Source organism: Lactuca saligna, chromosome 9, assembly GCF_052625555.1.
Source record: "Lactuca saligna cultivar CGN05327 chromosome 9, ASM5262555v1, whole genome shotgun sequence".
Classification (NCBI taxonomy): domain Eukaryota; kingdom Viridiplantae; phylum Streptophyta; class Magnoliopsida; order Asterales; family Asteraceae; genus Lactuca; species Lactuca saligna.
In genome coordinates, this window is record NC_136425.1 from 188,054,096 (window position 1) to 188,080,911 (window position 26,816).

The following is a 26,816-nucleotide window of genomic DNA, read 5'->3' on the forward strand; positions in this document are numbered from 1 at the left end:
CCCACTATATTGCGACTCCGAAAGTGCAATTAGGATCTGTCATAACCCAGTGCAGCACTCCAAAACCAAGCACATAGCACTAAGGTATCACTTCATCAAAGATCACGTGGAAGATGGAAACGTCGAAGTTCACTTCGTAAGAACCACTGATCAACTGGCTGACGTCTTTACAAAAGCTCTTCCTGAAGCATCATTCAATAAAATATTGCAAGGACTTGGTATGATGGAATCTGAATCAGTACCAAACTTAAAGATATCAACCGAACGTTAGGGTTCGTCTCAACTATCTAACCCACTCTTTTCTTCAAAGATAGTTTCTCAATGTTGTGTATTGGCTGTACAATTATGTTTCTACTATTAAAAAAAAAAAAAATAAAAAAAAAAAAAATAAAAAAACTCTTAACTGACACCAACCAAAGGTTCAGGTTCGGTTTTTCAAAATTTTCTAGAACCGAAACCAACTGAAGGTTCGGGTTCGGTTTTTCAAAATTTTCTAGAACCGAAACCAACCGAAGGTTCGGGTTCGGTTTTTCAATCTTTTGTACAACCGAAACCTACCAAAGGTTCAGGTTCGGTTTTTCAAAATTTTGTACAACCGAAACCAACCGAACGTTCGGGTTCGGTTTTTTTTTTTTTTTTCAAAACTTTTCTCAACCGAAACCATTCGTAGGTTCGCGTTCGGTTTACCTCAAAAATTCCAAAATTTTATGTTTTTATTTGTTTATGTGGTTACTCTTTATGGACTTCCTACTTGTCCCTAGAAGCATGCTGCTGTATGTGTCTCAAGCCTCATAAGATTTTGAATAAAGGCCTTCATGACCTGGTATACACAAACCTTGTCTTCCCAACAAGGCCACTTCATTTATTCTAATCGTGAGCTACCTCATTCTTTTCTCACATGAGTTAAGAACTTCCTGCTTGGTCCTTCTTCTTGCAGTAGAGGTACTTTTGTTATCTTACACCATCTCCTATTACTTCTCCACTACACTCATTCCATCATGGTAACCCTTGAGACTCTCAGCCCTTACCACTGAGGTTTATGGTTGCACAACATCTGTGTTTATGATCTTAGTTTTGTGACACTACGAACTAAGTGAAACCCAAAATTCAACACCTAAGGAATTGACGGTGAACGATTATATTGTTCAAGCTTTTACTACCGAATTGATGAAAGTACCATATTAAAATCTCCAGTTTTATGTGATTCCTATGAAAATGTTATTAACCCATAACTTTTCTTCCCCTGGGATCTTATCCTTATCTTTCTTTCTGAGATTTCATTTAGCCGAATTAAAAGAAGCCTTTCAACATTTCTCAATAAATGGTTGATCGTATTAATAACGGACATTCCTTTTGAAATCCTAAGTTTTTCTTTGTCCTATGGCATTTAATGCGCGTGGTTAAACAGTAACGGCTTGTCCCTATGAAACGGCGATTATTGGGCGGCGTGATCCTAGGAATCTGACACTCTCTCTCCTACGTGATCATCGTCCGTCCCAACTGTCATCCATAAGAGATTTGAAACGATCTTTCTCTCTCTTCCCTCCCACTATAAATAGCCCGTTATACCTCCTTTTACCTCTTTACCACTCTCAAAATTTCCAAACCTCAAACTCTCCCATACAGTTTCCTGTTCATCATCTTCTTCACACCTGCATCCATGGATGACTCTTCTTCAGTTCATGCTACATCCCAAATCCTTCCCATTCGCCCACAACAATGCTTAGTAATTGATCTTAACCCAAAGGCATACGATCCTTACATGTCGCCGGTTATAGAATGCCTAAAATACTCTCAACTCGAACCAGCACTATCCAGAATCGCATCGGTGCCAATGGCGGCTCTATCGCAGGTCTACGCGACTGCATATTATGACAAGGCTGTCGACCGAGTATTCTTCGAGATTGGAGACCACAAAACCTCCATTTCTTGCCCTCGTTTCTGCTCTCTACTCGGATTTGCTTCTGACTCATCCAGAGTCCATCCGGAGTCCATACAAACCGGTCATATGTATAGCATGTTTTACAACATGGGATACACGGAGGTTCTTACATCCGTTGCCAGATTCAAGAAGTCCTGCTTACCGCCTCAATGGAACGGTTTATTTACAGTCCTGTTCAAGGGACTGTCAGAGAGAAGCTCAGGTTCAGACGGTGCCAGTCGTCTGTTCCTTTCTATTCTGTATGGAGTTTACAATGGGATCAACCTGGATTACGGGTTCGTTCTATGGCAACAACTTCTTCAGAGCCTCTCATGTTCATCCAGACACTCTGAAGTTTCATTGGCCCGATTCTGGATTCTGATCACCAAATGGGCCATGGACAGATTCGACGTTCCCATTGCCGAAGGTGCTTCGATGACTTCCGTTGGTACTTTTCACACCAAGAAGATCATCATCTCCGATGCCTCCAAATTCTCCTTTATTGGCTCGATTTCGGAGTCCATGTATAGAAGCGTACCTTCGGATAGCAGGCTGATCAGAAAGCTTAAGGAGCTAACACCTTCTGGTCCAAGGGTTCTGACCCCGGACATGCTCAGATCTATCCACGATGCCGATAAACCATTGAGCAAAGGTAAAAAGGCGGATAAAGGCAAGCAAGTAGAAAAACCTTCAAAGGGGCCTTCACCTAAGAAGAGGAAACAGACAAAAGCTGCCACTTCCCCCCCACCGAATAAGAGGAAGACTCAACCAAAGCGAAAGCTCATTATACCCTCCTCTTCGAGTGACTCTGAGGGTGAGAGTTCGGATTCTGACGACTCTCAAGGGGATGCTTCTCCTACACGAGGCAATACACCACCTCGATCCCCTACCCCAGAGATTCAAATTCCCAATTCCCCAATTCCTTCACCTCCTCAAATCTTTACCACTACCACTGAATCACCCCATGTAGCCGAACCTCCTCAACCCAAAACCCACACAACTGAAACTACCCATATACAACCACCCACCGAAACTACCCATACACAACCACCAACCGAAACTACCAATACCGAACAACCAACCGAAACTACACCTTCACCTACTCAACCTTCTCCTAATAAACCCTCTACACCCCCAAGCTCTCCACCCTCTTCTTCTCATGGCAATGCCTCTGAGGGTGAAAACCCTTATCTCGGGGGAGAAGACATGGTCTTTAATTCGGTCTACTATAGTCCGTTTCAAATTCAGAGTGATGAGGAGGATGATGCACCTGTCACTAAGAAACATCTAAAACAGATCAACGAGAAGATTGATCTCCTTCTCGCCTCCTCGTCCAACCAACAATCAACCCTGTCTGAAGCTGCACTTCAGAAGATCGTAGATGCCTTCACCAGCGCCCAACATGATTCAGCAGCCTCAGCAACTGCTGCAATTCAGGCATCTACCCGAGCATGTGAGGCTGCGACCGAAAAAGTCGATAAACTATTTTCTGATGCCTCTGCTCTACTGCAGTCAATGCAACAAAGTGCAGCTGACACAAAGGCATCATTGGAACCGATTGTCCAACAATTGGTCTCCTTTGTCACATCGGAGTTGCCATCGTTCGCCAACCTACGTAAAACCATAAGCGACGACAACTCGGCTTTTACAGCCTCCATTGAAGCTCGTCTCGTCAAGCTTCAAGAAGATCTGACATCCGAGCGTTCTTTAATGGACGATCTGGCATTAAAAACAACGGCTCTTGAGGTCAAGACCACTCAACTCTCTCAATCTCAACAAGAGCTGGAAGATCTTCGCTCCGAACGGGAGGTGGTTAAGACATGTGTTTCGGATGTCCACGCTGTCATCTCAAACATCCTGGAAGCACATGATCCAATATTAAACTTTTCGGTGAGGCGATCCCTTGCTGAAAAGCTCTCTCCAGCCATTGATCTACTAAACAAGGTTGAAGGCCTCCCAAGTTTCGTGTCCATTTCGAAACAAGGGGGAGATGAGAAGACAAGTTCAAAACCACCTCCTTCCTCAAAAGCTTCAAAACCACCTCCTTCCTCAAAAGCTACTCATACAACTGAACCATCTTCAACTCATCAAATTTTAAGTTCAGGTATGAAGAACAAAGGTAAAGATATAGCTGAGGACGAAGATGAAGAAGGCGACAAGGAGACCATTGCCGACATTTTGAAACGAAAGAACAGTCGCAAGGTTGGTGATGATGCCAGTCGTGAGGCATGTGAGGCTGCCGAAGCCGAACGTAAGCAAAAAGAAGCCCACGATCTCCTTGAGAGCCGAAAGACTCTCTTCCCTGCCTGGACCAGGGAACGCTTGATCAAAGAGGCCATCGAAACTCCCAGTATCCTATGGCTCGAGCCGGTCATATCGTTTGACTGCAGCAATTCTGTCGATTCGCAGTTCGATATGCCGCTGACTCGAAAGGCGTTTATCTTTCACGTCTTCTCTAATATTTTTGATGTCCCTCACCCGAACGCTGAGCTTGACAGGGAGCTCATTGACTTTTACCTGAAGGCTGCTCGTCCTCAATTCCTTACATGGAGCGCTCAGAAGATTGTCAATGTTCGGGTGCTAAAGCCTTACACTGAGGGACGCTTCATAAACGTTCGGTTCAAACTGATTCGGGGATCTGCAAAATCTGTTCATCTCATCTCTCTAGCAGATCTACCGAATCTAAATCCTCATGATTGGATTGTCTTGTATAACATCCTTTTGACCAATGAAGCTGAATATGGTCCCATTCTAGACCATGTCAAAAGGATGTTAATCTGCTATATCATGGAGGTTGCCCTTATGGATCAGGAGGTCGCCACAGTCTTCAAGAAGAAACCCAAAATTGCTCCTGTGGGATCGGCCAGTGATCTAAATCAAATGCAGCTGGGCAAGATTGATCCGAGACGTAACACAGTTATGTTCACTAGAGCGGAAGGACAGAAATGTCTCTTTGCTTTAGCTGATAAGCATCTTTACACCACAACTTGCTTGGAGCATGTGCTTTTTATTGTTAAACGGTGTAAAGAGAATTCGGCTGATGATGTTAAATATTTTGAAGATATGATCAAATGGTACATCCGGTTTAGACAGACAATTCTTTCCATCACCAAGTGTCTGTTTAGTACCGTGAAGAAGGTACCAGTCTCGGCTGCTGGCCCAAGTATAAATGAAGATCTCGCCCCAAATTGACGCAAAGGGGGAGATTGTTGGGCTTAGAAGATTGCGTCTTTTGGGCTTGTCTGTTTATAATTTTTTATATTACCGTTTGGGCCTGTCCAACCGTGTATCTTTTATGCTTTGTATATAAGCTTATGCTTGCATGCATATTAGGTTAAGGTTTTAGAGATCTGAGAATACGATATTTTCCAGACGACTAAAGGTTTATTTGATCATACTTGTAACCTTCCAATCCTCTACAGTTGATGTTCTTAATCAAGCTCTTCTGAGGATTTTGTTTTAATCATTCGACTTGTTTGATTCAATCTTGTTCTATTATTTTACTGTGTTTATACCGTCATTGTTTATTTACTTGTTCAAGATCTAATCGATCTTCATAGATTAAAAGAAACTTTAATCTACTAAGGTTTTTACAGAGAAGTATCCTTTACAGCAGGAGTTCTTCATCAAGCTCTGCTAAGGACTTGTTATATCTCCGACTTCTTGTATTTTCTCGATCAAGTGGCGTTACGAATCTTAAAGTTTAGGTTGTTACATGATATTTTTTGTTGGCTTATATCATTAGCTTATTTGAAGATCGTTGTGACTTGGAGGGGGAGCTCTTCAAAGACAAGAAGTGATTCAGTTTCTTTGTTCTGAGATGGGTTTTATGGCGGGTTTGGTTTTCATGAAGATTCTTTGGGATTACATTCGAAAATGAAGTTTAAAGACATTACTTCAGTGCTTGATTTATATATCCTAGAGCCCGTGTTTGAAGACCATTGAAGAATCAAGATTCGTGGATTGCTTCATATATTCCTCGTTGCAGATCTTTTTATTTGCTAGATGCTTGTTTTGGAAGTTAAAGCATTGTCATCCATTCCATACTTTGAGGGGGAGATTGTAGGGTTTCAAAGCACTCCATGGATGATGGCAATGGGCCCCTTTGATGAATTCTAGGTTAAAAGCCCAAGACTTGTCTTTTCCCTATAAATAGTCATGAATTATTCATTATTAGGGTTAATAGTGTGAGGCAAAATGTAGCCGCCACGTGAGGTTTCTTGTAGAGTTAGATTATTATTTCTTAAGTGTAATTTGTTCCTCACAATTCAATAAATCGAGTGATCATTCGACATAATCTTCATTATTGTGTTTGTTCTTATTTTCCGCATCTTGTTCATCAAATCACAATTAGGGTTTTAATCCCAACAGTAGGAAATGTGATACATGTAGCTTTTATAGAAACAAGATATGTGATATGTGGTTTGTATGTATGGTATGCTGTAACACCCCGGTTTTTCTCGGTACGTTTTATTTTTTAAATTTAATTATCCTTGTAACCTTGGGTTAATTTATTTAACCAATGCCTAATTTTTGATGTTATTGGACTCTTTTTATCATCTTGTAAACTCCTTTTATTGAAGTCCATGGACTATGGGCCTATTTGTAAAGTCCATCTAGTAAATAGTATTTAATGTGTAAATTGGATCATTTGGAACACACACAAGGAAAACACTCTAAACCCTCCCTCTCTCTCAAAAATCGTCCCTCTCTCTCTCTCTCTTTGGGATCAAGAGCAGCCAAGGGGCTGTTTGGAGCTTAATTCTTGTTCATTTCCAGCCTTGATTCGTATTGGTATGAACCTCCTTATCCTTTCTTACAACTTGATTCATAACCTTGTTCTAGTTTTATGATTTCATCTTCACTTCTTCTCCTTCTTATTTGATTTGTAATTGTGTGTTATACATCATCTCAATATCCTATCTTCTCCCCATATATGGTGGATGATGGATCTAGGGGATTACATGTGGCAAAAGATCATGGAAACCCTAAAAGGGAGAATGATGATTTTATGTGCTTATGTTTATTTTCATGTTGATTATTATTACATCCTTGTGGCTAAATGAAATCCTAATGATCCCTAACCCTTTATAGTACCACCATGATCATGGGGACTGAATTGGGATGATGAACACATCTTAAAATGTGTTTCAAAAGGAGAAGATGGATAAGCCAAAAAGGAATCACGGGTGGCTACGATTCTGTTTTCCATCAGATCTGTAGTCATATTGTAAAAATCATATCTGGAGCTATAGAACTCAAACGGACCCCAAACCAGTTCCAAAAGTTCAAAACTTGAGTTGGCTAACTTTCTTAATCAGGCCAACCTCACTGATAAGGGATTGATCTATGTGAAATAATGGCATCTTTGCTGTTAGGTCTGATCCGGGTCTGTTCTGATATGTCATTTTGTTTTCATCATTTCTAAGTCTTGGAAAAGGATCCAGAGTGATTCCAAGTTTCTATATCTTCCTTATATTATTAATTTAATATCTGGAGAATATGGGGTGTTATTTCCAATTATAAATTGGTTAGAATGGATCCACATTCCAGGTCAGTGGGCAGTCACCAGCTTTTGCTAGTGCTGTGATTTTCCACAATGTGAATTTTATATCTGGAGTTTTAGAGATGCTTTTCATTCAATTCCAACTCTGAGACTTTCACTTGTATGTACTTTAATTCTCTTATTTTTGTTTTGGACGAATTTTACTCACAAGTTGGGTAGAATTGGCCAACATCACTTGACTATATTGTTGGAGACAGAAGTGATACACCATTTTGTAAAATTCATATTTAATTCATCTTTTGGAGTTAGAATGAGTTCTTTATATTTATGGAATCCTAAGCAATCATAGTTTACTATAAAATTTAGTTAAAGTTATGTTTCTGTTTTATATTTTGGAGTAAATCCGTTTTGAACAGCAGGTCTGTTTTAGAGACCTTGCTGTGATCACTCTTTTCTCAACTCATAGCTTCATTACTTCTCCATTCTAACTTTTAGTCCTTCTTAGGTGAGGTTTTGAAGTTTGCTCAAGATTGGTAGCATTATTTGATTGTTATCCATCCTTAATACTCACTCAAGGTGAGTTCTATCACACCGTTGTATTGATGATTGTGTTTGCTAGTTAGCTCGTGTGTGATTATTTGAATTTATTATAAAAGCATACTATATAAGTATTGTTTTAATTCGTACATGTGCACTGTATGTAACTAATTATGGATATGGGGAAACCACCAAAGGATACGGATTTACCGGTGTGGTGGGTAGGTAAGATCACCAACGTAATACTCTTCGTGAGGTGCGGTGATTAGGGCCAAATGATACGGGATCTTCCCGGTGCGGTTCAAACCTACAAGTCCTTCTCGTAATATAGACATTGATTCGTTCTTTGCCTTTATCATATAATTATAATTGGAAAATGGATTAGGGCTAGTAAATATGAATGTTAGTACAATGTCTGTGTTTGAATTCACTAAGCTTCGTGCTTACGTTTTTCCCTTATAACTTTTCAGGTGTTAAGATTAAAGAGGCTAAGACTTGACATGGAGCATCGGGACATCGCTACTAGTTATTTTGTTGGGACCTTATTATTATTATTACTTCCGAACTTATTTTATATGATTATTAAGTTGATGGATTATGTTATGACTCTTTCAGTTGTTTTAATTTAATTTAAGATGGGTTTTAAAAGTTTAAAATTTTTGCAAAAAAAAAAAAAATAAAAAAAAATTGGGTGTCACATATGCTCTGGGAAACTCACTAAGCTTCATTCTTACAGGTTTTGTTTATTGTTTCAGGTATCATCGTTTTAGAAAGGAAGGGCTCAGAATGATCGCAGTTCACACACCTATGATTTCCGCAATGAATGATTTTGGGATGAACTCTGATAAATGTTTTACTTAATGATGATTTGAAATGTTTAGAATAAATGGTATCAATGTTTTAGCTATATTAAAAATGAAATTTTTACCCTTGATTTTTGGGTCGTTACAAGTTGGTATCAGAGCCTTGGTTTGAGGGATTCGGACATACTTTCAGGTGTGTCTGAACTCAAACTGAGCATCTGTTGAGTTCTCAAAAGGAAAAAAAATGTCTTAAGTAAAGAATTTTAAGACAAGAAAGGGTGTGGTACATGAAATCAGCCGAGCTCGAGTAAGTGTCACTAGAATACCCCTATTTGTTATCTACTATGATTTGATTATGAATCTGTAAATCGCATGCTAGGTAGGGCTAGGGGAGATGCCTGTATATGTTGTAAGAGCTGGTAGACTTGCATGCTAGTGCTGAGTAGTCAGCGATAGGTTGTTCTGATGTGTGGTGCGTGTAGCCATGATGATATTGGATTTCATGTTGGAATAAGAATGATAATTGTTATTTGTAACTGCCATGTGTATGTTTTGAAAATTATATAAGGTTAGGATCTTATAGCCTTAGAATAGTTGATTTGACCATATTTTCTGTGGACTTAAGGTAGAGTCTATTATCAGATAGTCTATTAGATCCTGTTTTGTGTATAATTTGCATGCATAACGCAGCCGACAGTAAGGATGGGTGGATGTAGACAGCTCAAGTTGCGACATGTGGATGGAAAGTTTTATGATAGTTCTTTGGATCGGAGTGCTATTGCATGAATGCTGCTTGCTTTGTGCTTTGTGGAACTCTTTAATGATGGGAGTTAGCTACCAATTGGATATGATGATATCCAGGAGGTGGATAGTTGGCATCATCGGGAGTTCCTCAGCAGCTGATGGCAGGGCGAGGTTGAGAACCTAGGAAAGCCTATGATATGCTCCAGTGAGCTTAGTGGGATGATTCGGTGGAATTGGGAACCTAGGGGGATCCTAGGAGGTGATATGGTAGAGATCGTCGTGATGTTTAGCAAGTATGTAGTGTATTGATGGAGTAAATAACTTGGACGATTCGGGGGGATTGCTGAGGAAAGTATGGGTAGGTGTGGAAGGTAGTATTGGGGCCGTACTACCGAAAGCACACGATCCATACTCGAATCAGTGAGAGTCTTGGAGAATATGAGAAGCTTATGGGAAGGAGAATTCTTGGTTATGCCTTGATCGTGGGATTAGCTGCGGTGTAGAATGCAGATGAGCACGTGAGGGGAAGGACCAGGGTTTGGTCCCGGCTCCGGTGGTGAGCCAGTTAGCAGGAGGACTGCCAAGAGTTCGAGTTTGCCTTGGATCTCTTGTATCAGGCGGCAAGGGTTGATTGTGCGATTTTTTTTGCACTTTAGATTCGAAACTATGTCTTGGGAATAGTTTATAGTCAGTTTAGAGTAGAGGATGCTCCAGCTATTGTAGTCCATCCATTGGCGATTGAGTTGGGTGGGTGTTAGGGTGCGATACCCTGATTGATATGGATCTCGTAACCGAGGATGGAAGATTGATTAGGAGTACCTCAATGAGAGAGGTTCAAGTCAGGTGAATTTATTGGAGGGTCTTGGGCGGAGAACCAAGAGTTCGGATCAGCTTTCGAGAAGCCATCAGGTTCGGATTCAGCGCAACACTTGAGGAAACTGCGCGATGAAGTTTCGTTCCAAGGGTTTGGACTGTCATTCTGATCGGAAGGATGTGCTACATTATGTTCTCAGGGTGGTCGAGGTACCACAGGAGGAGGTGGTCAGGAACCCTTCAGATGTTCGTGGATATGCTATCTTCGGGCATTTCCGGTGGATACCGGATATTTGTAACGTTTTGGGAATTGTGATGAGTTGGATCTCAGGTTGGTTTTCTGCTATTGTCTGGGTTAGCAAGGGTTGCTAGATGCCATTCGGCATGTCAAGGAATCTTTGAGAGATCTTCGGGTGGATGTATCTTGCGAAGTGAATTTCATGTGTACCGTGATTGCTCTGAGTCATTATCGGAATCTATCTAGTGATCCAGGTTGCTACAGGTGTAGCAGGTGTGGCCACATCATCAGGGATTGGCCATAAAGAGCAAGCCCGTTACTTTTTCATTGTGAGGATGACAAGGAGGTTGACTGTCTAGTGATCAAGGAGGAGCAGTGAGTGTACCTGCTCCAGCCATTCTCGGGGTTTGTTCAAGGGCTTGAACGAGGGAGTATGACTAGTTTTTAGTAGCCTTAGTATTTATGTTTTGGGAGGAGCCATCGGGATTTCTGGGGAAAGAGAAAGTTGTCGATAAGGTTTTGGTTGGACTATCCGTTCGTTGGACTCCGAGATCTGAGCATGATGTCGCTTTTAAGCATTGAAGTCATTTTAATTGTTGGGATTCAAGAAGTGTTAGCTGGTTTTCGAGAATCGTGTTGTTTTGGAAGCATTATTCATGGTGTTCAAGATTTCTTACGCACCAGCCGTCAGCAGATTGATCATTGGAATGAGAGAGGGTTTGGGAATCCTTCAATTCTCATATGTTGAGTGGACTTAGTTGAATCTATGTGGGGGAGAGTTATTCAAATACCCAGGATGGAAGCGAGTGTAAGATGAGGATGCGTCTCACATTCCCATTTAGGAAAGGAAAGTCGGCCTTAGGGGCTGACTAAGTATAGGATATCACAGATGGGAGTTCAGGAAACTCCCAAACTATTGGATCGTGTCATCTGATGTCATATAACAGGATTTTAGTGAGGGAACCAGGTAGAGTTCTAGTCAGTATATGAGTTTAGTTGGGAGGATAGACCACGTGGGCGCTCAACGTTGAGATGTGTTTGGATTAATAGATGAGCGATAGGGCTATGGTCAGTGATCATGTGAGGGTGAAACTGTTGTAAGACTACGGGGGAGCTGTAGCATTCACTAGCAGTCAAATAGTGTGGAAACTGTTGTAAGACTACGGGGGAGCCGTAGCATTCACTATCGGTTAGATAGTATGGGAAGTGTTGTAAGACTGTAGGGGAACCGTATCATTTACTAGCAGTAGAGAGTGTTCTAAGACTGTGGGGGTGCCGTAGCGTTCACGGATTCTTCCAGGTGATTTGGACTAGGGCAGACTAGTTCGCAGGGTTGTGGGGGAGCCACAACTTAGTTAGGATCAGGACCAGAGGTGATTGACCGATTAGTTATTCTGGGGCGAGCCCGTATGGTTATGGGAATTTAGGATGGAACCGATACAGAATGTTGAGCTAAAAGTTGGACCTTGTGATACAGGATCTTGTGGTCGAGCAATACATATTTCTATAGGGCTACAACTGGGTAGCCCTGTTATTGGATCTCATAAGAACCTGGTGGTTGGAACGGGTGCGAGATTGGAAGTCTCAGGGAATCGGCTACGGGTATTTATTTATTGGTCGAGTAAGGGATGACAGGAAGTCATAGTTCAATATGTAAATGCCGATTTGAGGATATTTGGATAGAACCGGAGTAACAATTTAGATTTGGATAGGAACCCAAATCAGAATTCGTGCAGGATTTTGTCCAGTGAGCTAGGATGTGGGGAATCTATATGCCAAGGGATCGACGGCAGAATTCCAGGGGTGGTGAACGGATTGGTTTGATGGAAGTTTAAGCCATTGTGATTTGTCTCCGGTGGCCCTATCCGTAATAGAGCCACAACATGTCAGAATCATGAAACAGTGGGTCAACGGAGGCAGGGTATGATATAAGTCTACAGCTATTCTAGTAGTATTCACCTTTTTGGTGTTGGGTTCAGTGGCGACGGGTTGTCAGTCTATCTCGATCGGATGGATCAATGGGTTGAAGGAGATAGGGCAATTATGGTTAGACGAGGAAGTCTGTCAGATGTCTCAATGGACTGTTTAGTGTGTGTTTGGCTCAGAAATGCGGTATGTGTGGAGTGTTCTAGACAGTTGGCAAACAGGTTGAGGCCAGAGAGGACCCCAGGTGTTCTTCAGGGAAGTATTCAAGTGGCAGCAATAGGAGTAGGAGCGACTTTAGTGATGTGGGGTCTGTGTGTGGAATTGCTTGTTATTCGGTAGTCGCGGTTGGTCGGTGATATTGTTCTTTAGGAAGCATCAAGGTATTGTGTGTGGGAAGTATTCTATCTAGACTGGTTTCTTGGGAAATCAGTTCCATGGTGATTCGTTGTGGGCAGTCTGTCAGAGAGACAAACCATCTCGAGACTTTAGATTTTAGATGGGGCATGTGTGATCGGGTTGTAAGGAATTTGTTCATCTCTGTGTTCTAGAACCTTATGAGTATTGGTTTCAGTTGCCTTGAGTATGTTGTGGTATTCATGGGTTTGTGGCAGTGTCGCTCAAGTTGTCTGGTATGTTAGGGACGGTGATGCATGATTTCGAGGACAAAATCCAATTTAAGTGGGGGAGAGTCGTAACGCTCTGTTCCGAACTGACTCCTAGTCCGAGGCGGTGGCTCGAAGGTCGGTCATTATTGGGATTATGACTCTTCGGAAGGTAAGATCTAGCCCCTTTTGGGTGCAGGTGATGTATTAGAAGTGATCCGGGTGTTCGGTTTGTGTTTTGGAGCCTATGGGTATTTCGATAAAATGGAAGTTTGGGTTTTTGTGGGAAATGGACTTTTGTTCGGAAGGTATTTAGGTAGATATGAGTTGACAAAAGTGTAGGTCTTCTTGTTAACTTTTCGTGGATATAAGGATCGTCGGAATCGGTCTTGTAACGAAGAAGTATGGTCTTCGGAAGTTTCGTGGTTTTCAGGCGTAGCCAAGTATGCGGGGCGTACTAGTAAAGAGGGTAGTACGTTGGGCGTACTGACCAGGATGGTCGCGAAGGTTCCCAGGAGTATGTTGGGCGTACTCCAGTCAGATATGAACCCTATTTTAGGGTCTTGGACCCTATTTAAACTCCTTATCTCAAAACCTAACCCCAATATCTTCAGCCCCCACCCCTCTAAACCCTATAAATCATCCTATATCATCCACGGTGGCATTTTGAGCTTATGGAGTCCATTTTTGGGATGTTTGACCCATTTTCAAGAAGATGAAGTTTGATGCAAAGATGAGAATCAAGGAGGAGCTTGTGGATCTGGCTTTTAGGACTCATTCACATCTTGATGAATGTATAAAGCTTTGAACTTGAACATTGAATGCTTAGATCTATTATGTTGAGTTTTTGGATCTTTTTGGTCCCAAGAATGGATCTTTATAGTTCCAAATCCGTTTTTAGGCTTGGGGTTGCCACCCTTGATGCTATTTGAGTCCCTAAGGAAAAAAATTTCCATCTTGATGATGTTAATGGGTTCATGCTTGAGTTAGGGTCACTTTTATGGAAGTAGAATGGCATTTTTGGAGTTTGGGTTTGTTTGAGGCATGCAAAGTCACCAAGTTAGTGACTTTATGGGTTTAGACGTTAAGTATAGCTCAAATCTGTGATTTGGACTTGTTGGATCAAGTATTAAGCACTTAATGGATGTTGTGCATGAGCTGTTTGTATGATAGGCTTACTATGTAGTACGCTACGCGTAAAACCAATTTGCTTAATAAGATAAGTGTAGAGAAGAGGTACGCTGGGCGTACGCTCTCAGGAGGACTTGGGCCTTAGTGAACTTTGGACCTTTGGGCCCTAATGGTTTTGGGCCTAGAATTGCGGTTTGTTGGTTCTGAATGTATCTTGGGCTAATATTGGTATAGTTGGGCCTATTGGGCCTTGTGGCCCAATATAGAAATGGACTTCACATTTGTGGTCCTCGGTTTGGGCCAATTCTTGCACTAGGTTGTTGTGGGCCTTCATGGGCCATTTGGGGTAAGGATTATTTACTAAGGAGAATATTAGGCTTTAGTATAAGGTCCATTGGAAAGGTCTGGGCCCAATTTGGAAAATTGGGCCATTGATGATTTTCTGGACATTATAATGTTGGACTTTTGTTTTGGGTTTGGGCCCTTAGTTTAGGATCTTTTGGGCCAGGGGTAAAATGGTCATTTTACCCCATGCATGGATTAAGGATAATGGTATGGGACCCAATTGATAATTGGGTATAGTGATAGCTCGTGTAGCTAGTGGGGCAACAACTAAGGATTTCTTCAGGAAGCTTCTGCATTCGAGGTGATTCTTCTCACCATGCCCATGGGTCTAAGGCACCAAGGCCAGCCCATTATGTAAGTATGGTATATGTGTTAGTCATTTTGTGATTTGATATGCTATGTGATTGTGTGTTATTTCATGGAAGACCCTGGGGGAGCTCGTGGCATTGGATGTAAGACCATGTGCGGTAGCCCATGACATTCCTAGGTAAAGACCATGTGGGTTAGCCCATGACACAATGTTATAAGACCCTAGCAGAGCCCACGACATCCTTACAAGTTTAATTGTGTTATGTGTAGGTATTTCTGTGATATATGATATGTTTAAGTGATATGTATTATGCTAGTTGTCTTTGTGATACTTGCATGGAAGATCCCCGGGGGAGCCCGTGGCAATTAGATATAAGAACATGTGGGGTAGCCTATGGCACAGTGGTGTAAGACCCTATGGGGAGCCCACAGCATCCTTACAGGTTTTTGTATGCATGGATTAAGTGTTGTATGTAGTAGTTATAGCTAGCAACAAATGTGTTACTAGTAGCTTTTATAGCAACAAGATATGTGATATGTGGTTTGTGTGTATGGTATTCTCTGGGAAACTCACTAAGGTTCGTGCTTACAGGTTTTTTTTATCGTTTCATGTATCATCATTTTGCAAAGGAAGGGCTCGAATTGATCGAAGTGCACACACCTATGATTTCCGCAATGAATGATTTTGGGATGAACTCTAATAAATGTTTTACTTAATGATGATTTGAATTGTTTAGAATAAATTATATCAATGTTTTAGCTATATTAAAAATGAAATTTTTACTCTTGATTTTTGGGTCGTTACAAAGGTAGGGGTGAGTTGCTCAATAAATTGGAAGCAATGGTAGGACGCTTGATGGCAAGAAATTAACAATGAACTAGTTATGTCCATAAGAGTGTGGATTTTCACAAACATTATCTTATGATTATGGTTGTGAAAAATTCGCATGGATAGGAACACATGTACCATAAGATGTAAATGTCGTAAGGTTTCTCTCATTGATGAAAATGATTGTGAGGAAATGCTTTCACTATGATAGATTTTAAGGAGATAGCGATTATGTAAGTTGCATTCTCAAATTCGATTATGATTACGACATCCTTCTTCATAGTTCGAATTGTTAGATTTGGCAAATTAGTCTGAACATTTGGGACTTAGTAATATAAGTTCTAAATTAGTTTAGACACACATGTGAGCTATCTAAGGAAAGGTGTGTGAGTTTCATAAGCTTAGATAAAGGCTTATCGAAGCACATCGTATTGGAAATATGAACTTTGGAAGTCAATAAGCATTATCTTCTAGAAGTCCAACTGTTTTCTGAATACAAGTCAAAGCTAATGGGAGTATAAATGCTATGCTGGAATGGATAAAATCATCATGTTAGTGTGAGCATGATTATTATTATTTTAAGTATTGCAAGTTGGCAATATTAACTGTAGAAAAACAAAAAGATTCACTTTGCAAAGTTGTAGTGGTTGAAAAGTTGCATTTGCTATAATTAAGGGAGAGAATGTTGTACTTCGTTTCCAAACTAAAAGCTTAGATCGAGAAATTATAATTGAATTTAATCAAGGATATAGTTATTAATTGCATTATCAAAGTTCGATTATGATTACGACATCCCTCTTCATAGTTCAAATTTTGAAAACATGGCAACTAGAAATTTTATGGCAATATTGTAGCAAGAAACTGGTAAAGTATCACGTTTTTTTATTATGAATCATATCCCATACGTTTCAGGTATAGGATCGATTACATATGCTGTAATATTCGACCATTCTAAAATTTTCCAAATGCCTAAGGCATTTAGAAGAAAAGGGAATAGAACCGAATTTGACTAAAATAATTAAACAACTGTCAAGGACAATCTAAGGTTCGCCTAGGATTGGTCGCTTGCGGACAAAATGAAATATAGTCATAGATGGACCATATTGTCATTATTATGAATAGATAAGATTCTATTTAGAATGAGTTGTCATATGGAAAATATGGAAATGTTTCCTTATTGGGAGTTGGACGTTAAGAATCTATGTCTAGATTAGAAACTTCTATGCAAGAAGGATGTTCAAAGGAATGTACTTCGAATGTGATACTTCATGACTATGGAATTGTCTTGTAACAATCTCCAATAGAGGACTTTGTGATTTCATTGGCAAAGTCTTTGTGACTTTGGCGCTATGACATTATGTAAGGACCGTTGCATAAAATGTTAGAATCTATCATATTCTAGTAGTGGCGAGAATTTTGTATTCTTACACTAATTGATTAGGATTAGGAATTGTGAAATGAGCATCATTGGAAATGTGTTCATTTGATCTATTTCACTAAGTAAGGACCATAGGAAAACGTAGTGTGCATGCTAAGAGCATGGGACAATTGTTGTTATAATTCAAGTAATAATTTGATTACCCGAAATATTATATAATGAATAATATGTAATCAATATGGTGATTAAATAAAAGTAGTTTTATTTATACTCAAAAGTTTGGGGCCATATTGGGTTCGATTATTCTTGTGTTTAACTTTGCATGTTTTGACTTCCCAAATAATAAGATTATTCAAACCCTCCACAATTAATCATACTTTCGAAGTAGGTAAGAAAGAAGACTATCATGAATCCGTCTGTAGATTGACTAAAGCGTTTAGACATAGCACAAGTTTGTTGTAGATTTCATGAGTGTTGTTATAAGATTAGAGTATTGTATTAAGCCCACACTCACTTGGATCGCTTCATGGATTTTATCATGAGTGATTGGTGAGACGATAATATCTTATATTCTTAAAACCGAGATGTGTGTGTTGCATTCTGCAAGTCGGTTGCACATTGATAATATGTAAACACACAAGTAACTTGATGTTATAAAACATATTGTTGTGTGTGATTTGATGAGTAGGTACAAGCGAGCATTCAGTCAAAGTTTATCCGTTCCTTTTACGCAAAGTGCGATAAAAGAGATATATGTGGGCCCCTCGATGATTTGGTGATGACACCCTAAGCACTTAGCCAAGCCGGGACTAAGTTGATGTGTTCAACTGTAGTATGTTGACAGTTGTCATAAGTCGGAAATTGGGAAACAACACGTGAACGGAGAGTATGAATAAAATCCGTGTCTCAGTGCATACGGTATCTAGAATAGAGCAATATATGATTCCTTAGCTAATGGACAGTTTGCTAATAAGATCAGAGTTCGAAAGCGTCTTTGAGAGCTACGATTGCTAATCGGATAATACTTGAATTTATAGTTACTAGACATATCCAAGTGGGAGACTGTTGGATTAATGTCTAAACCCATAACTATATCTGGTAAGTATTTGACCAGGTTGTGCATGGTCTTTTTGTGTTGCCTTCATCAAAGCAACTAGATAGGATGATTTATGAAGAAACAGGTTAATCATGGTTTGTTAATATATTATATGAATAATATATTAATAGAGAAATCATAGAGTTTAATTAATATTGGACAAGAATTAATTAAGAAATTAATTTTGTGGCTAAAAGGGATTAATTAGACTTGGGGGACTAATATTGTAATTATAAGATAATTGCATTGTGCGCTATGGATTCCTAAAGGGAAGGGGGTTAGACGAAATCTATGGGAAGCCCAAATGATTTTCGTCCAATGGCCTTCTAGAAAGGTTTCATGGGTTTCTTAATGACTAAGCAGAGAATTAGGGTTTCTCCTGAAACCCTAGCAACCCACACAAGCATAAATAGACCCCTAGGGATCCCCAAAACGTGGCTAAGCTTTTTTGTAGAGTTATTGGACGGTTTTGGTGCTCCTCTCCTCTTTTAATATCATCCTTTTGCTTATGGTGTTTGTAAACCATTAGAGGAGTGACATTTGTCACTCTAAGCTCCAAGGTACGAGATTCAAGCCATTCTATAAGAAGTATTCATCTTGATATATTCTTACATGTTAATTTCGATATTCACAAGCTAGATCTAGGGTTTATGGCTTTGCATGATTATTGCATGTTCATTAGACAAACTAGATCCAAAGCTTTAGGGTTTTCATGTACACCATAGGAATAATGTAGTGCTCATAACCCATCAGAAATAAGTGTATCCAAATGTTTATGGTTTGGAATATCTCCCATAAAGGTCAACTTTTGTAACTCCTTCAAGGGATGGACAAATGGTTTTGGAAACTCAATTCCGAGACCAGGAGCTTTTGACCAAGGGTGAAAAAAACTGTGAGTCGTCCATTCACTTGCTTCAAGCAAGTTAATAGAATTATGCAGAGCATCTATTTTGGCATTGAGACGCTTGTTATCAGAAATCAAAATATCTCTTTCAGAATAAGTGATTTCACATTTGTCTTTAAGAATGATACATTCATCTTGTGACATTACAAGTTCTCTTTCTAAAGACTATATTTTTAATTTCTTATCCTCGAAATGTAACCTAAGATGACTCAATTCACTGTTCTTCTTCTCACTGGCTTCTATGGCTAACTCATAGGCTCTAAAGATGGTGTTCATATCTTTTTGGATCTGTGTCGGATAAGATTCACAAAGAGTCATATCAAAATTATTATCAGTAATCATAGATGTTACCTATTGAACGATGCTTCGACCTGGTGGATCGTTGGTGGCCATGTAGCCGTAGTTTGGTTCAACAACATCATCTTCATCTTGATCTTCTCACCCTGAAGACCAATAGCCTTCATCACACTCAATGGTTTGTCTCGCCACCAAACACATGTTTCTTCCATTAATCATATCATCATCATCATCTTCGAATGACCAATATCCTTCCACATCTGTAGAAACAGTGGTGACAAATGCCTTTTCACTTTCAGCCATTTCTTGGGCTCTTCGGGCATAGTAGGCAGAATCCTTGATTTTTTGGTTTTTTTAGATGTCAGCAAGATAATCTTTTGCAAAATGATTTGCATGACACACTTAAGAGACATAATTTTAGGTTTGTCATGTTTCGATGTAGGTTGAGGTTCCGGGGTGGAGTTGGGTTTAGTGATGTTTGGTTTGTAGGTTGGTAGATTTTTCGGAGTGGATTGTTGTTGGGGAGCAGAGTATGATTGATGATTGTTATGATTAGAAGCATGAAAATGATTGTGATAAATTTTGTGAGAGGGATTAAATGGATGTTTGTATTTCATGCAGAGTAGTGGGAACTCCTGTTGAAAGCGGAGTTCAGTGTTCATGGCTTCTGAATGAAGATTACCATCAATAGGGTAGTTTTGAGTAGATAGGATATGTAACGAGGGTTGAGATGGTGGAACAACGGTTTTGAGAGGGTTCGAGATGGATAGGTTTGGTATAGAGGGTTCGAATGAACTGACGAGAGCAAGAGGACCTCCGGAGAGCTCTCTTAAGGTCTAAGCAATGTTTGATTCATGACCTTGAAGCTCATCAAATAGTTGATAAAGCTTCAGTTTCTTTAGAGATCCATTACTTTGAAGCCAAGACTTCACGTTTCCCCACCCTTTACCAATGTTGTTTATGAATTTAAGATTGTACTCCATGAGAGTTTGGACAATTCCATGTGCAGTGATGTTCTTGACTACGATTCCGTATCGGTTGGAGGCTGAGGCAATTGATTCACTAGGAGTTGTTGTAAAGGTGTCAAATTCATTTACAACAGATGTCAGATGCTTGTCTTTCACATTTTTTGAACCTTTGAGCAAATCTTGAAGAGTGTCCCAAATCTCTTTAGCAGATTTACACAGCTTGATGTGTTCAAAAGAGATGGTGGAACGCCAAACACCATTTCAGAAAATGCTTCTTGATCAGCATGCAACTTCCAATTATCGTCAACAGTGAGAGGAGTTGGGCGTTGTTCATCTTGACCCATGAGTTAAGCAGCAGCATCTCTAAGTATTGTTCTAACTGTAACATGAGGACCTTCTTTGACAGATCTCCAAATAGCTTCACCTTTCTCTTTGGCCAGTAAAATATTTCCATTCTAACTTTCCAATGATCATATTCTTCAACAAATAGTAGTAGGGCACGAGTAGGGCAACCACGCTATTTGCTATTTTCATTGAATACATTTGTTGAGAATTAGAAGCAGCTATTGAAGTTAAGATATCTTCAAGAAAAAGTGGTATATATAAGAATTTTTATCCTGAACACATAAATGGTTTAAATACCAAGGTAATCTCAAACCAACTATAATCTAATCTTATGGATTAAAAGGACAACCACTCAAGCTCTAATACAAATTGTGTGAACAAGAGATCTGGTGCATTAGGACAAAGTTTTAAAACTCAAACCTTGAGTTAATGCTTAAGTTCAATGTCTGCTTAATAAGGAATGTTATAGTCAAGTCTGGCAAAACTAGTCACGTCTGAGTTAATACAATAAACAAAGTGTTCATGATATTAATGAAGAGTGAGGATAATGATCAAGGTAAAGACAATAAATAAAGAACAAGAAGAATATTTTAGGGAATAACTTGAAAGGTGAAGTAAACTGTAATGAATGATGCTATATTTGTTTGAACAATCCATCTATTGATGTTGTCATTGAACGTTCCTTTAATAGGAGAATGAGGTGCATACTACAAACCATAAACATACATAAGACTGGATAATAGAGTTACTTCTGACACTCTGATTATCTAAGTTGACAAAAAAAACTAAGTCTTATGATACGTTACATCAGACAAAATGCCAAAGATAATTAATGCATATGGAAAAGTACATACGGACAACATCAATACAAAACAACTTCGGAACATAACCTTTATTCCGGACACCAATTTCGCTATGAAACATTGACTGATTCCTGAACATCTTCTGACTTCGGAACACCTTCTTACTCCGGAACTGGCTTACTTCAGATCATACAAGGACAGAGATTGCTAGAGGTTCAATTTCAGGGTCCAACACTAGATTGCCTCAATTCAACATACTATAACATATACCATAATAGGGATGAGATTTAGAACCGGAAAACCGGACTGGAACCGGAATCAGACCGAAATTGGAACTATTAGAACTAAAATATGTTAAACCTATACAAGTCTTGGGTTTAAAGAATGGATTTATCCGGGTTCCGGGTAATCCGGGTTCTGGGTCCTTCGTGTTTGGTTAAAACGGGTTTAAGAACCGTATCCGTGTTAGGAACATAAACTGGTTTTAAGGGCCAGAACCGGTTTCTATGAAAAGTTTAGAGTAAATTACACGAATGGTCCCTATGGTTTAGGGTAGTTTTCATGTTTGGTCCCTAACTTATTTTTTTAACTCGGAAGGTTCCTACTATTTGTTTTTATTACACGTTTGGTCCCTGTCTTACCTAAAAAGACTATTTTGCCATTGATTTTTTAATTTATTTAAATAAACACACCCTTAAACCCATCCCCTTCACCTTACCTTATCCACCCACCATTTTTTCCGATTTAAACAATAGTCATTTTAAGTAAGACAATGACCAAATGCGTAAAAAAATAAATAATAGTGACCAAGTTCGTAACAAAAACAAGCAGTAGGGACCTTCTAAGTTAAAAAAATAAGTTCGGGACTAAGTATGCAAATTAACCATAACCATAGGGACGATTAGTATAATTTACTCAAAAGTTTAAAACATGCATATCTCATTCATTTGAAATCAGATTGGCATGAGGTTTTTACTCAAAAGTTTAAAACATGCATATCTCATTCATTTGAAATATCCATTTACTTACAGTCCCTCAAAGTCGGGATATCAAAGTTGGACATTTTATGTTTTTCAGATTTTTTTGTATTATGTTAATGTCTTAAAACATACATATATAATTCGTTTGAAATCGGAATAACATGCGGTTTTTTCTAAAGTGTAGTCTAGAGTTTGTACATCATTTTAAACTATAATATTGTCATTTTTTTCCTATTCGTTGACTTACAGTCCCCCAAAGTTGGGATATCAAAGATGTGAATTTTCTGTTTTTCAGCTTTATTTTTATATTTTGTGAAATTTTAAAAATGCATATATAATTCATTTGAAGTTGGATTATCTTGAGGTTTGTTGCAACGTATATTTTAGAGTTTGTACATGATTTTAGACTATAGTTTTGTAATTTTTGGTTTCATATTCATTGACTTATAGTCCCCCAAAGTCGGGATATCAATGCTGTGAGTTTTTGTTTTTCAACTATATTTTTATATTTTGTGAAACTTTAAAAATACATATCTATTTCTTTTGAAGTCAGATTATCATGATGTTTTTTTCAATGTGTAGTTTAGAGTTTGTACATGATTTTAGAGTATAATTTTATCACTTTTGTTTTAATATTCAATGACTTACAGTCCCCCCGAAGTTCACGTATCAATGTTGAAAATTTTCAAAGTTCAACCACTAAGTAATTACCAAAAATTTCCTGATTTATAGTGTTTTCCGGTTCAAGACTCACTTGACCTGGTTCCACTTGACTCACATAATGTATCCAGGTTTTTCGGTTCTAGACCCACTTTACCCGGTACCTTACCCGGACCGAATCGGAACCGATTCCTATATACCGGTCCGATTTTCGGTCCTACAAAATCCCATTAACCGGTTCTTGGGTTTTCCAGGTACAGGTCTAATGGTCTATGTTTGGATCCACTCACATTAATCTCAAAATTTCCACCAATTCCAAATCCATAATATGCACCAAAAGCCTTTAATAAACCCTTGACTCTTGGACACGCCATTCACTACCACTGCTCCTACGAATAAATATGAAAAATCCAAGAATTTTCAAATTTGCCTCCAATCCTTATCCACTCAGGTGTACCCTCACCTAGCAAATCACTTGAGACATTCACCAAGAACTTTATGATTCAATATTTCATAATTGATACCCAATCTTGATAATCAAAACCCTAATAATAGATTGTGAACAAATGGGATTTATGATGCAACACATTTCGCAGAGACTTTCTGATACACAACTGGTAATCCCAATAACCCTTAAATTTTCCCATATCAAAACCGGCTGATTTGTGAGTCTACCAACTTCTATAAATGCGCGAACACTGAAAGTACCACAAGCAGAAGAAATGGATAATCTTGATCACTGGGCCCGCAGCCTATGACTAGAATGCTTCCAATATTACACTGATCTTGTTGACATTGCATCATTCTCCCAACACTCTGGGGGTCTAAAGATACTTACCTCATTATATCGCCTTGCAGGGACCCAATCAACTTCCCTCTAAACACTAACACCGCACCATAATGCCATAGTTTTACTACACACAATTCCTTTCACAGAACAAGCTGCTATCAACGCAAAACCTTATGAAATCATGGTGGAATACAACCTGAGAATAAGATAAATGGTCACACTCTAGATCCAGTTCAAAGGCTATAACCCAAAAAAAGAACCATGTGATCCATTGATATTTTGACCAGCCCATATACATCCCTCTCGACAACATATAATGAATTTACCATACTTGATTGAGATGGAACTTACCCCATCAATACGCCACTATCTCACTAAAACCTTGGAGGTCATTCAAAAATGTTGCTAAGACTCTAGCTAGGTCCGTCCAATTACTAACATCAAATTATGGACTTCTAATAACCAAGAACATCGTTCAAACTCATGCCGATCCTGACGATATGTTAAAGAATCCATTGAACTTCAACTGATATAGTCCAATACCTCTGAAGAATCTCCGATTTGATGACGCATAATGTGACCAATGGTTTATAACACAATGACACTTGATCAGAACAACCAAAACCCATGCAGAGTGAACATCCATCACTGGAATTTATCTACTGATCGATATTTGCCTACTCTAAGCTGAAAATAGCAATCCAAGCTACGAGATAATAAATCCCTCAACAACCGATACTCAGCCTGAGTGATCCTATATAATTGCACCACAGATCCCTATGAAACATTCTTCAAATACCACAAATCTTGAACAACTTGATGATTCTCCAAGAAGAATACCTAGTTCTCCCCCACTAAGGGATCGAACCACCCACTGGTGTTGGAGCCAAACCATAACTCAAACCGGTTCAACCATGTACCAATCATCCTAGACTCTTAGAATGCAAATGCATATGCAACCACCATCTCATGATCCAAGACATATAGTCCTACATTTTTCCATGCTAACATACTATCACTAAACACCACAACCAGCTAGCCCCATGATGGGTTTACATCCCAATTCTGAAAGTGCATAATCCTTGTCACTGATAGCGACTATCCAATCCATCAATCAGCCACTCCACTTCCAGCTGAAATCTCTAAGCCAATCATCACAATCGCTTCCTTCTTGAGTCCTAAGACTCAATGCACGACCTCGAGTAAAACCATCGAGACCTCAAAATCAACAAACTCATAAAGGTCTGAACCAATCAACCCAAACCGCTATCGCCATTGGGACCCAAAACAATGTCTAGACCCATCCTTATGCTTGAACAACCATAACCAAAAGATCAACAAATATGAGACTACTGCCACAAATCATGGTATAATACTATGCCATCTCTCCCAACCAGACCTTAGAGCCCCCAAATTTTTCCTCGATTTAAAGAGTTACCAAATTACCCTTGATCTTAGACATGGGTGACCACATCTTGTAGCCATCATCTGTACAACATTTAAAAAATACAAAAAATTTATAAAAAAATTTACTGTAGTTATGATATCTCTTCAAGGGTATATAAGATTACTGAAAATAATGTCACTAAAAATCTTCAATATTCAAGTGGCACTAAATACAACTACCCTCCAGTTTTATAGCCCTTGACTTCACCCTACTCCTAAGCCGAAACGGTGCTCAAATACTCTAAAAAACCTGAAAGATTAAAATATACACACAAAATGATGAAAAGGGTAAAATGAACTTTCAAACATAACAACAATATTTTATAGACAATACTACAAACAAGCTAGAAACATGCAAATAGAGATGAAAGAACATCAAAATTAGATTAACATCATACACTCATTTAGTCTTATCTTTCTTCTTCCCTTATAGGACTTTATAAAACATTTTCTATTTTGTGATGGATTTCTGCATTAGTTTTTTGAGATATGTTAGGTTACAAAGAATGAAACAATAAAGAAATGGAATGGATAGGTAATTGTAAAGCAAGGAAATAGAATGAGTAATTCCCTTCCAGAAACATGTTTGTGAGGTGTGGAATGGAACACAATGAAAATTTCATACGATTCTTATGTAATATATTGCAATTTAAAGTATAAAGATAATCCTTCACATATATTTGTTTAGTTATTATTATGTAATTAAAAATGGTTTATATTGCAGCTTTTATACTAATATCTTCTCTTATTACTGAGGAAATCTTGATACTCACAATGCTCCCAATCCTATTTTCATGATTGTAGGGTGTATCCATTTATCCTTGATAAATTAAACTCAATAAGAAGATTCACACTAGTTAAACGAAAGAATAAGGTTGTGCAAGGTTCTTACTATACTTCTCGGCATGCCCAGACAATGTAAGTTAAACAAAAAAACTACTAATTAACCAAATTTAATCAATCCCAAACATTTTCCAATAAGATTTATCGATGTAATCTATTTACATGATATACTAAAACTTTGTCTTTTCTTTGCTATTGAGTCTAACAGATGTTTTTTTATAGTATTAAAAAAGGATCAGTGAATAACTTATTTCTAAGAGCCTAATTTGTATTTTTATAAAAATATGTTTTTTTTACAATAAATCAAAACACATATCACCACTAGTTTTGTTGAGTTGTAGAATATGTGGATCACTCATTGGTATAAGTGTTTGAATTCCGTATCCAAATCTAGGAATGGGTCAAATGGGTAAATCATTATAGAGATTGATTCGAGTATATCTTCCATTCATGACTTGGTAAGCTACAAAAAACTCATTGACTAAATTCATATACAAAAATGTAAAAATAAAAAATAAAATCGAGATATAAAATTCACTACCTAGGGGACATATCTTCCAAATCGAAACAATGGATGACAGATAGTAGTGCTGATGTGTCCA